Source organism: Simochromis diagramma, unplaced genomic scaffold, assembly GCF_900408965.1.
Source record: "Simochromis diagramma unplaced genomic scaffold, fSimDia1.1 OVJJ01000079.1, whole genome shotgun sequence".
NCBI lineage: Eukaryota > Metazoa > Chordata > Actinopteri > Cichliformes > Cichlidae > Simochromis > Simochromis diagramma.
The window spans coordinates 2,223,677-2,235,985 of record NW_024387075.1 but is presented as its reverse complement, the minus strand read 5'-3'; positions in this window follow the sequence as shown (position 1 = coordinate 2,235,985).

The window sequence follows — 12,309 nt, the reverse complement described above, 5'->3', positions numbered from 1 at the left end:
TCACAGCAGCCACCAGTGAGGCAGCAGTCATACTCTTCCACCAACTGTGTAAGGCTCTTAAAACCACAAACATACAGCCCTGAGCATTTGCCAAAACACACGCCTAACCCTGTGAGTAACAACTGTTAATTAATCAGATAATTCTACTCAGTGAAATGTCAGACATGGTCATAAATTCCTGTGAAAATGCACCAGGGCCCAAAGCAATCAGATCATCTATTTTAACCAATCAACACAAAATCTCCAAATACTAAGTTGACACTGATATGAAAAGAAAAGAGAGAAGCTGTAAAATCACATTTGAAAGCTTCAACCAGAGGAAGTCTCTTTTTTTCCTTACAGATAAAGGTAAACCTTATTCAGCACTACAGCTCTCTGCTCTCAGCTTTCATAGAGCTCTCTGTAGCTTTTCCTATATGATAACCTAGATACACACTGCACTAGTACAGCTGTGCCTGTGCTGCTTGAAACCATGCCAAAGCTGCAACACCAGCAAAATGATACACACACACACACACACACACACACACACACACACACACACACACACACACACACACACACACACATTTCAGTCTTAAATGTACATCTACTCGATGTGTTTATATATAATTGGGTACATGGCTCTCTGATTTGTCAGCACAACATGTGAGGTCTTACTGCAGTGTGTCCTCCACATAATGTGTCAATCTCGTCATGTGTGACTCGCTTCCAATTTGTCATCACCAATTAGCGAGGCCAAGTTCCTTCTACTCCCTCACAGAAGGAATGAAATATCCAAGATACCGCAGCACACGATCTTCAACGTGACATGCTGCAATTCTTTTGGTGCTTTACAGTTGAAAAGTCATATATAAAGACATTTATTATGATTATTATGTAATCAGATAATAAGTGACCTTGTTCGATTTTCATCAGGCTTTTTTGTTTGTTTGTTTTTTTGTTTGTTTTTTGCAGAAGCAACCACACAGACCACTAAAGATTAAGGAAAACAGATGTCTTCTTCCAACCCAAAGGGCAATAATGGCTGACATCAGCATGCTGCTTTTAAGCTCTCCCTTGCTCCGTTTCTGGAACTGCAAAACATATTTTAGGTTTTCTGCCCACGTGAGTCGAACAGGCTTTGGAGAGTGTAACACTTTCAGGTGGAAACCACATGCCTCTGCTGCATGAGCAAGTTTCCTGAAATCAACATTAGGATTCTTTGATTCATCGCTGGTTGTCTTGAGGAAGGCACTCCAGGACTGTGCTGCCAACACGCAACAGTTTCTTTTACCTTTAAATTTCACGCGAGGACTTTACATCCCTATACGCCTGGTGTAATAGAACAGATATGTTACCATAATGAGGTCTCTAACTTGTTTTTCTTCCATGTCTCTGCGGTATGTGTGATGACAGCAAACACATTCAGCAGTAACTGAACAGCTGAATATCACAACAGCACATAAACGGTGTCTCTGCTGTAACATAAGCCTTTAAAGATGAAACGCTGTTACCTTTTAATGTGTTTTTTTTCTCCCTCTTGCTCAAGTATTTTTTCAGCAGTTTGCTTCTGTCAAACCTGGTAATAAATTATCCATTAACTAGCATATTAATCAAACCCAATAAAAAACCATCTGGTACCTTAGGCATACACAATGCACAAGGCACACATACACTTTGAGGCCACATGACTATTTTCCTCTTTTCTCCCTCATAAAATCAGAAGATACTTGGCTGGCTCTGTTAGCCAGTCTGTGCAAACAAATGTCTGCAGCAACTTTGAGCACAAAAGCTGCCAAAACCATGTGAGACGCCAAGGAATTGCAAGGAATGACCATCAGTTCCTCAACATGCAATTCTAGCCCTTAGCATACATCTGCTTTCCATGGACTGTTAGTGGTGTGATAGCAAACCCTTAAAGCCATAGTTTTTCTCTCAAGTAGTACTCATTGAACATTTCCTGTTTAGTGGATAATTTATTGCGAAATAACAAATAACAAATAATAAAAAGCTGATAGCCGATAATACAATAGCACATGGTTTGTGGTTCAGCCACATTTTTTTTTTGTCGTATTTCTCAAAAGCATGTCTGATGGAACACATACGCACCAGTTTTAAACAATCCAGCCGTCGACACAAGCTGTGCATGGATCAAGTTTTGCTTGTCCTGCAGTGTCTACCTATAAAGCACATCCAAGGCCCATCTTCACACTTAGACTTAGTTTTGCTGCAGTGATTCTCTTTCAGGCTCTGGGCACTCCTAAAACATGGGTGACCTACACAACAATACTCTGCCTGCTTCCTGTTTAGACACACACAGAGCACCATGCTGCTGCTGCTGCTGCTGCTCTGCTAACACGTCGCTCACACTTATCCTACTGTGTAGACGCGCTTTAGGCATCTGAGACTCCAGCGCAGTGCAGAAGTTACCCTATAAGAGGATTTTTGTCCAAGCCACACCTTTCAGGCTGTGCATTCAACCTTTCCTCTTGTCTCTCCAACTGCCTTTCATAAGTGTAACAGGTGTTATTAGATGCTTGATTATGGACAACAGCAGTCAAGTGGGAAACCATCTGTTTCACAGCTTGCTGGTGGTCTGTTTAACCTGGCTGTCTTGTCTCTTAAAGCTAGACTCCCTCAACACCTCAGCAGAGCTTTTCTTAAAGGAAACGCTTCCACCTTTAAGCAAACAGCCCAAAGAATCCGAGTCCGGGAGTCATGTGTGTTTTAAGCAAAATCATTTACATTTTAAATATAAAGAGAGAAAAAGAAACTAATATGGCGCACATTTTGGCTGCTGTTAAGTACTGTTGACTTCATGTTGCCTTTAGATCAATGTCCAAGTAACTGTGGTTGCTTTTTTTAAGATCATCGCATGGTTTCTGTGTATGTTAAGGTCAATGCCATGAAAATTTCAGAATTTTCTATTGGTGAGAGTAAATACAGATTTAGGGCAAGCACCAAAATCGATGCTCATCCTAAGCACAGTTAAGATGTTGAGGTAAATGTGCTTTCTTCCACATTCCCCTTCCTAGTCTTGTTAACCAGGTTTTACGTCTCTTCAAAATGATTAGACGTTTTGTCCATGACATACCTTACATTTAACTTGTCATGGTCCTGGGTCATGTGACCCAGTATTCTGAGTTTCTTGGTGTTTTTGTTATTCTTTTAGTCTAGTTTCATTTCAGTTTATCTAGTTACATTCTGCCATGTTTCATGTCCAAGTTTTCTTTGTCAAGTTCAAGTCATGTCTGTGTCTCCTTATGTTTCCTGTTTTATTTTGAAAGCTTTGTGTTTTGTGTTTATTGTATGTAGTTTCACTTTCCCTGTCATTAGGTTCATGTGTATCAGCTGTTCCCCCTCATGTGTTTCCACTTCCCTTGATCATTCCTTATGTGTATTTAGTCTCTGGCCCTTTCTCAATTCTCAAGTACGATTTGTACAATTGGAACACCAGCGTACTTGATGATGTCACAGGTCCGGAGTTTTTACTGCCGTCCCCTCTTAATTTAACTGTGAGTAATATGTTATGAAGCTTAACTTTAATCACAGCCAAACCGGTTTACTCAGGAACAAATAAAACACTGAAATAAACCAAACATTAACATTTAGAAGTGATCAAAGTGACATATATATCATGTTTAACCTCAGTAGTGAAATCTCTATTAATAAAAATAGTGTACATGTACATATGTGTACATACCTTAATAAAAACAAGCAGGTGAGATGTTAGAACGCTTTTATTTTTATTTTAGTGGACACTCAATACAATAGACAACTACTGGGGTTTGGGGTTTGTTTAACCTGAGTAGCGAAAGGACCGCGGGGGGGGGGGGTTGAAAACGATGTGCCGGGAGTCCGCTGTTCTTCCTGGCTCTAATAATCCTCGACCTCGCTGTCTGCTAAGGAGCTGGCGGGTCACAGACGTCTCCGAAAACGTCGGAGCGCGTTTGGAAATTTATGATATCTTGATAAATCGAGCAGATATTTGAAGTTTACACAGCTACATTCTCGCTTGAAAATAACTTAAAAGTTTATTTTGTGACCCAGAAAGAGTAATATTTAAAAGTTTTTAGCCCCGCTCGTCCGCCATTGCCGCGTTTGAGTTTTGGACGAAATGCATTCTGGGATATTTAGCTGTACCAAGTCCACACAAGTCACCACCGATGCATGCTCGATAAAACGGGCGGAGCGAGAACACATCCGGGACTTTTTCGCGTTCTCGGCTTGATGCGTACTTCGAATTGGAACAGTACTTGGTCTCCGACTGATGACGTATCACGAGTACACGAGAACGCAAGTAAGCACAAGTACGCATATTGAGAAAGGCCCTCTGTGTTTCATTCAGTCTGTGTCGCGTCGTCTGTGTTCCCACCCTCCATGTTTTCACGGCCAGTCTTTGCATTCTTAGTTTTCTGAGTCTTTCTAGGTTGTCGCAGTATCAGTTTCCCGGTTTAGTTATAGTTAAGTTTAGTCACTGTGCTTCTGCCTTGTTTAGCCTCTATGTCATCAGCCGTAATAAAGGCTCGCTTTCAGTTTAAATTCACTCCCGTCTCCTCACCTGTGTTCGCACCTGGGTCCACCACACACACACCACCGCACGGCCTGTCTCCACAGACCGTGACAGTACGACGCGACCATGCTAGACCCAGCAACACAAGAGAAGGAGATCATCCAGACAGTGGAGTCGCTATGCAGCAAATGGCTGCAGTATTCCAGAGAGGAGGAACGGGAAGAGTTTCTCGTCTTCACTCTCCAACTCCGCCAGCAACAGCAGCTGCCCTGTGTGCGTGCTTTGTCGCCAGAGCCATGCTGTTGCGCTGTTTCCCCACTGCCTCGCGAGCCAGAAGCAGTCAGAGTCGGAACAGTGAGGCTCACCGCCGACACACCATCGGCTCACGCTTCATCGGCTTCCACATCTTCGCCACTGTCTGACTGCACAATGCGGCGCACGGAAATGTCAGATGCAATAGACTTCGGTGAGGAAGAGGCAGCAGGTGTTACGGGCGTATAGGGAGGAAGAGCTCTGTTGGAAGCCCTGGCTCATCTCTGAGGAGGAGCTCTCGGCAGCCGCCCCGCCTCAGACCGGCTGCCCACCCTCGCCGCCTTGATCGGACTACTTGTCTCCTGCTTCCTATCTGGCATGGATGTGGTCGGAGGACGAGGAGCCGGCCGCCACAGAGATCCAAGTTTCATCCACGACCGCTTCAAAAGGGAAGTGACGTTCACGTCGCCGTCGCGCGTCGCTACAGCATGTCTCACCCTCCACAGTGCGACAGGAAGATGCTGTGGAGATCATAGAATTGGACCTTATGGAGCGGCAGCGAGCCGCATGTGCTCAACTAGAGGAGGAGCTCCGGTGGAAGCCGTGGCTCACTCCTAACTATGAGGAGATTTTCCACGGTACATGCCTGGCTCTTGGGGGTCCCCGGAGTTGCCAGGAGCTCCCACCTACCGCTCCGCCAACACTCGCCTCCCCAGCCTCTGCGACGCTGCAAGAGGCTCCACCGTCTACTTCAACGAGGTCCACAGCCAAGAAAAAGCGGCGTTCGCGTCGCCGTCACACCACCCAACACTCGGAGGTGAGTGAAGGTGTTCTGTCTCCCCAAGTTACCTCTGAGTGGAAGGAGTGTGAAGTAAATACAGACTTAGCTGGAGATATGGCTAGTAATGAACTATTAACCAAGCCACAGTCTAGAGATATTTCTTCTCAGTCAATCATAAATAATTCACTCAATCTCGTAGAGACCTCAGAATCTACACATAGGCTGAAAGAGACTCCCACTGATTCTCATGTTAATAGTGTGAGTAGTGGGATGGAGGAGTTTCCTTTTGTGTCTTTTACCATGTCTAAGGTTCCATCCAAGTCTGAGCTATCTGTGGCAAATGTCTTCCTTCCTGAGTCGGCTCTGCTCCTCCATCAGTCACTTAATGAAGGTAATGATAGTATAACTCAGTCACTGGTGAAGGTCATGTCTGAAGACCATGTTCAAAATAAAGGTTCAAATGTCCCAGAGCTGACTGGCTCCCAAGCCACACCCTTCTTCGATGGGCCAACAGGTGTGTCTGTGTCGGAGCCGGACCTCAAGAAATGTGTTTTCTCACCTCCGGGGCCCTTTGAAGCCACAGTAAGCAAGGATATTGCAGAGTTGGCAAATCATGAATTAAAGTGTAACATGACTAGTGATCCTGTTTTCCCTGCTACTCTTGTGTTTAATGAACTGAAAACGGTGAATGCCGATCATGAACTCACGTTAATCCGTCAAGATGAAAACATAAATGCAGATCATGGTAACCTTGACTGTGTAGCGTCACAACATGAATTCTGTCTTCCTGAAGGTAATAAACAGGATGATTTTGAACTGTTTTGCTCCAGCACCATTACCTCCAATCAGGAGATGGAGGCTGAGATCAGGGTTAATGTGACACCATTTTCTCCTGTCTCTGTGAACTCATCACTAGATAAGATTTTGACCTCGAACAATGGTGTTACCACTCACTCACAGCCTGAAGTGTCACCTGCTTCAGTTAATGATTCAAGTACTGTTTTACCTGTATCGGTCTCTCCACTCAATATAGGTATCACTCTGAAGCCACAGATCACTGCGGGTGTGGGTTCAAACAAAAGTGTCTGGCCAACATATCACAATCATGCTACTAACATGCCATTAGTTAGATCCATACCTGAGTATTTAATGTTTGTCCAGGAGCCTCACCCTAATGGTCTTGTCTTGTTTTTGTGGGTCAGGTGGTAGTTCTTGTTTTTCATATGGCTGAACCAGCCCCTCTGAGCCTTACACTGCCATTGACTAGGTCCAACAAGTTTATGTTGACTCCTCCTGTGACTACAGAGACTGGGCCATTTGCCTTTAAGCCAATTAAAACTGATGCAGACTCTGAGAACCTAAAGACTGCTGGCTCAGAACTGGTGGTCATTAACACTGCTCACTTCATGGACTCCTGTGCTAAGATAGTAAGCACTATGGACTGTTTTTCACCTGCTCTCTCTCTCTGTGGACTTATGCCTCAACAGCCTGTTTTTCCTCAGCCTTTTACCGCAGTTAGCAGCTCTGCTCCCTGCCCAGGTGGCAGCTCTGCTCCCGGTCCAGCCAGGGGCCTCCATAACTGTTCATCCCGCGTCTGCTGCTGGATTCCCGGGTGTGCCTACCCGGCACCCTGCAGCATCCACACCACTTCACGTCATGTCAGCTGGGGGCCCCGAGGAGCCCGTCCAGCCTCCTTCTGTTCCACCACCTGCGGCTTCTGCTTCGCCTGGTCCAGCTTCAGCTTCGGCTTCTCCAGCTTCGGCTTCAGCTTCGCCTTGTCCAGCTTCGGCTTCTGCTTCAGCTTCGCCTGGTCCAGCCTCTGCTTCTGCGTCGACCTCTCCTGGTCCTGCAGCTGCCACGCCGCCGCCCATGCCACGTTCTGCACCTCGGAATCGCCGGCCACTTTCCGGGCCACCAGCTGGACGTCATCGCCGTTGAGGTCGGCACCCAGAATTGTTTCCCCGTCGCCGCCGTTGCCGTCCGCACGATCGGCCCCCTGAAATGCTTTCCCCTTGGCTCCTGTACTGTCGGGACCGAGGTCGGCCCCCTGAACTATGTTTCTGGACTCTATTCCCTGCAGCCCATGCTTGGCCCGCCTGTTTTGTTTTGAATGGTTTCCAGGGCCCCTGTGCTTTTCATGGACATTTTGTGTTGGACTATTTTCTGAGTTCCTGTGCTGGACATTTTGGTTTTGTTCCGAGAAACAACACAGTGAGCACAGGAGGTCAACAAAAAATCAGCAAAAGACAAAAGGGACCCTCACACTGTGCCGAAAGAAAACGAGTGCGCGTGAGATAACACGAGCCTTCAGCCTGACTACTTTATCAAAGACATAACAATATGCTGCTAATGTTAGATAAACCTTGTTCCCAAACACCAGCTCTGACAAGTTATTCTCACTCTGAATTTTAATGGAAGTGATTTGTTTGTTATTTACAGTGCATCTACAGATATTCACGGTGCTTCACTTGTTCCACCTTTTTTCATGTTGCGGCCTTATTCCAAAATATATAAATTTCATTTTCACCTTGAATTTCTACACATAATATCCCATAATGACAAAGGGAAAAACGATTTCTTGAGATTCTTGCAAATTTTTAAAAAATAATATGCATAAGTATTCGCAGCTTTTGCCATTATGCTCAAAATTGAGCTCAGGTCCATCCTGTTTCCACTGATCATCTTCATCATCAGATGTTTCTGCAACTTGATTGGAACCTACCTGTGGTAAATTCATTGACTGACCATGAATTGGAAAAGCACACACCTGTCTGTATAAGGTCCTATAACTGACAGTATCAGAGCACAAAGCAAGCCATGAAATCCAAGGAATTGTCTGTAGACCACTGAGATAGGATTGTATCAAGGCACAGATATGGGGAAGGGTGCAGAAACGTTGTGCAGCATTGAAAGACCCAATGAACTCAGTGGTCTCATCATCTGTGAATGACTCAGGACCAGGACTCTTCCTAGAGCTGGCTGCCTGGACAATCTGAGCAGTCAGAGTAGAAGGGCTTTAACCCTTTAAAGCCGGTCGGAGCGGGCACGCTCTGTTTTGCATAACTATTTTTAAATCCCGGTAGCACTGCAACCACATAAGCTAGCGCAATAATTTTTTTTTGCACATGAAACCGGAGGAGTTGTACTTACATCTTATGCCATCAGCTTTTCCTAGGTCACAGTTTCCTTCCACATATGGCTTTGCAAAAATTGCATAAAAGCGCTTGCAGCAACAAAAACACAATATTCCAGAAACACGCTTTGCCGATCCGATCAGCTGTTCGTAACACTTCCTACGTCCATCAGCACAAACTATCGCATGTCCGCCATGACCTGCCTGAAACCGGAAGTGACGTCATTTTGCGGAAATGTAGTTTTTACCATCAGGGCCTCATGAGCCTATACTGGTGTTTTTAAAAGTTATGTTTGACTTTATGACTTTCTGTGTCGTTTCTGGGATGCTTAGGACTAATATTGCACTGCTGGAAATAGTTTATTTTGATGCATATGCTGCTTTTTTGCAAATTTGCATTATAATATTTATTTTCGTTTTTCCTGCAGTATATAAAAATTGGTGTATTTCAAAAATAAAACTATGAAGACACTCAAAATAAATTTCCTGTGGTGGGAAACTATTTTGTGCAACTTTTTTGTATTTACAGTTTTGAGGGATAAACCTCTTAAATTTCTCTAACTAGAAATATATGTTAAAAAAAAAAAAACAATTTTCAATTTTTTGGTAGTTTATTGCACTTTGTTGCAATTTATGTAATTACTATGCAGTTAATTCATACACATTATTAAAATTTGGGCTGTAATGGTTGTATTGATGTATATCAGCTTGAAATGCTCCCAAAAATGGCTCCACAGCATGTGAAAATATAATATAAGCTCTGGCAGACTTGGGTTCTATGGTAGGTCTTAAAGGGTTAATCAGGGAAGCGCCATGGTCCCTCTCACAGAGCTCCAGCATTTCTGGTTGGAGAGAGGAGAACCTTCCAGAAGGACAACTTTTCTGTTTAAACAGGCCTTCTGTTGATAATTTATTTAAAATTGATCAATTGTTTTATCTTAAATTACCTGTTAATCTTACTGTATTACATTTAAACTTTTGTATTGTCTATACTGTCTATTTTGGTACCTAACTTTCTGTTTATTTTAGCCTTTTGTGTACAGCGCTTTGTGACTGCCTGTCTATGTAAAGCACTTAATAAATAAACTTACTTCCTTACTGCATTAATTTCTTTTGAACTCCACAAATCAGGTCTGTATGGTAGAGTGATCAAACAGAAGCCAATCCTCAATAAAAGGCAATGAAAGCCCATCTGGAGTTTGCCAAAAGGCACCTGAAGAACTTTTAGAACCATGAGAAATTTCCCTGGTCTGATGAAGAATATACCATAAAGAATACCAGGCACCCCCTCATCAACTGGCCAATACCATCGCTACAGTGAAGCATGGTGGTGGCAACATCATGCTGTGGAGATGTTTTTCAGAAGCAGGAACTGCGAGAGACAGGGTGGAGGTAAAATCCATGAACGCATGCACAGACATCCTTGATGATAACCTGCTCCAGAGCACTGTGGACATTGTCATAACAGAGGAGTGGCTTCGGCAACTGAATGCCTTTGAGATGCCCATCCAGATCCCAAACTTGAACCTGATTAAACATCTCTGGAGAGATCTGAAAATGTCTGGTCACCTACCCTCCCCATCCAAGGTGATGGAGCTTGAGGAGTTCTACGAAAGAGAATGGGAGAAATTGCCCAAAAAATAGGTGCACCAGGTTTGTAGCATCCCACTCAAAAAGACTTCAGGCTGTAACTGCTGACAAAGGGGCTTTAACAACATATTGAGCAAAGGCCGTGGATACTTTAAAAACATTTCATTTGCAAGAATTTAAAGTAAACCTTTTTCCTTTGTCATTATGATGTATTGAGTTTGGAATTTTGAGGTGAAAAATGAATTTGGTCCTTTGTGGAATGAGGCTGTAACATGCTAAAATGTATAATGTGAAGAGAAACACTTTCCAGATGCACTGTATTCTTTCTGTGAACTGAATTTAAATAGACAAAAACATTGTTTCTTCATTACCACAAAATCTGTTTTTGCACAACCTCACAAAAATGAAACACTTATGCAGCATGCTCTAGAAGAATGCAGTGAGCCCACTTCACAAAACTGGCTGTTTATCATAAAAAATATCTCTTGAGAAATAATAATAATTTCATTTGTGGAGCTAAAGCAATTACAAATGTCAGACATACCAGTTTTGCCCTTCTTCCTCTCCCCCTCTATGTAATCTTATGGTAACTGGTCTCAGTTTGTTACGGGTCAATGTGCACATGACGTGAGACAGCTTTCACACAAACTCTGTAGCAGAAAATGTGTGAACACTTTCCCTCAGGCAATAAAAAATAAATGATCACTTGTTTAAAGATGTCCTGGCTCAGAGGAGAATGGAAAGCCAAAGTGAAACTGGAACTTGGGTTCATAATCAAAAGGAAAAGAAAAATGCCATTATAATCAAAACTCTAATAGTGCAATGATACTTGCTTATCTCTCCCTATTCAACAGTGTAAAAGTTATGTTTACGCCATTTGTCAAACCATTATGTTTTACCATAACTAAACAGTACTATTAATCATTTATTTTAAAAAGAAATGTCAGTGTTTAAAAGAACCATGACCTAGATACCCATAACCTTTATACCATCAACATAACAAGCTGGAAAGAAAGGAGTAGTTAAGTCGTCTTCTATTATAATTGAGAGATTAGGATGAAGGTGAAGATGTTTTTAGGAAAGCACTGATTATAACTGTTGAGCTCTCTTTACATTCTTTTTACATTCTGTAAAAAGGGATAAAAAAAATTCAAGGGAAAATGAAGATAGCGTCGGACCATTATGATCCACTAGAACAACTCTAATATTTCTTGGAATTAGAGCTGGCAGATTGAACACATTTTTCTAAAACAACAACAACTACAACAACAACAAAAAATACTCTCTAATTAGGTGTGTTGATGTTGTCAGTAACAGTGGTGATGAATGCTGTCTCAAATGTCAGTCTAATATCCAAAATCCAGAAGTATTTAACTGTGCTAAGCACTGGTGAGTGCAAAAGCTACAGTGCGACTCACATCTATTTCACACTCATTGAACCGTTTAGTGACCCCGATGGTCTATGGATGGGGACATTGTCATATTTGAAGAGAACATTCCATCTGAAAGATTTAATCATAAGCATCAGGTAATCACCCAGAACAACTCTGCATTGATTTGCAGTTAACATTTCCCCTAAGGCCCCAGGTACACAGGACTAAAGACTATTTGGCGACTGCCTGGTTACCACTGGTTTCAAGGGAAACATTTGCATTCCTTGACCAGCAAGTAGTTGCTTGAGGTTGTTTCCTGTTGCTTGGTGAAATCAGCTGCCTTTGCACCTAAAATCTCCTCGGAATTGTTTTGGTTGCTAACAGATTCCTGTGGTCAGCCATACTTTTACTTGGCCAGGCAACGATTGGCTTCTTCTGGTTGGCATGGCACTTTTTCAAGTTTCACTACTGCTAAGTTAGTCAGCAAGTGTTGGCAGACCAGCTGGTATCGTCCATGCAGGCTATGAGTGAACATGGCAATCTGTTAGCAATCAAAGCAACTGCAAAGAGAATTTTGGTGCAGTACCTTAATTGCAACCAATTTCCCATTGCAAAGGTGGAAAAACTACTCACCAACCCAACAGGGAGTACACATACACAAGTCACTAAATGGTTTCTAGGTCTC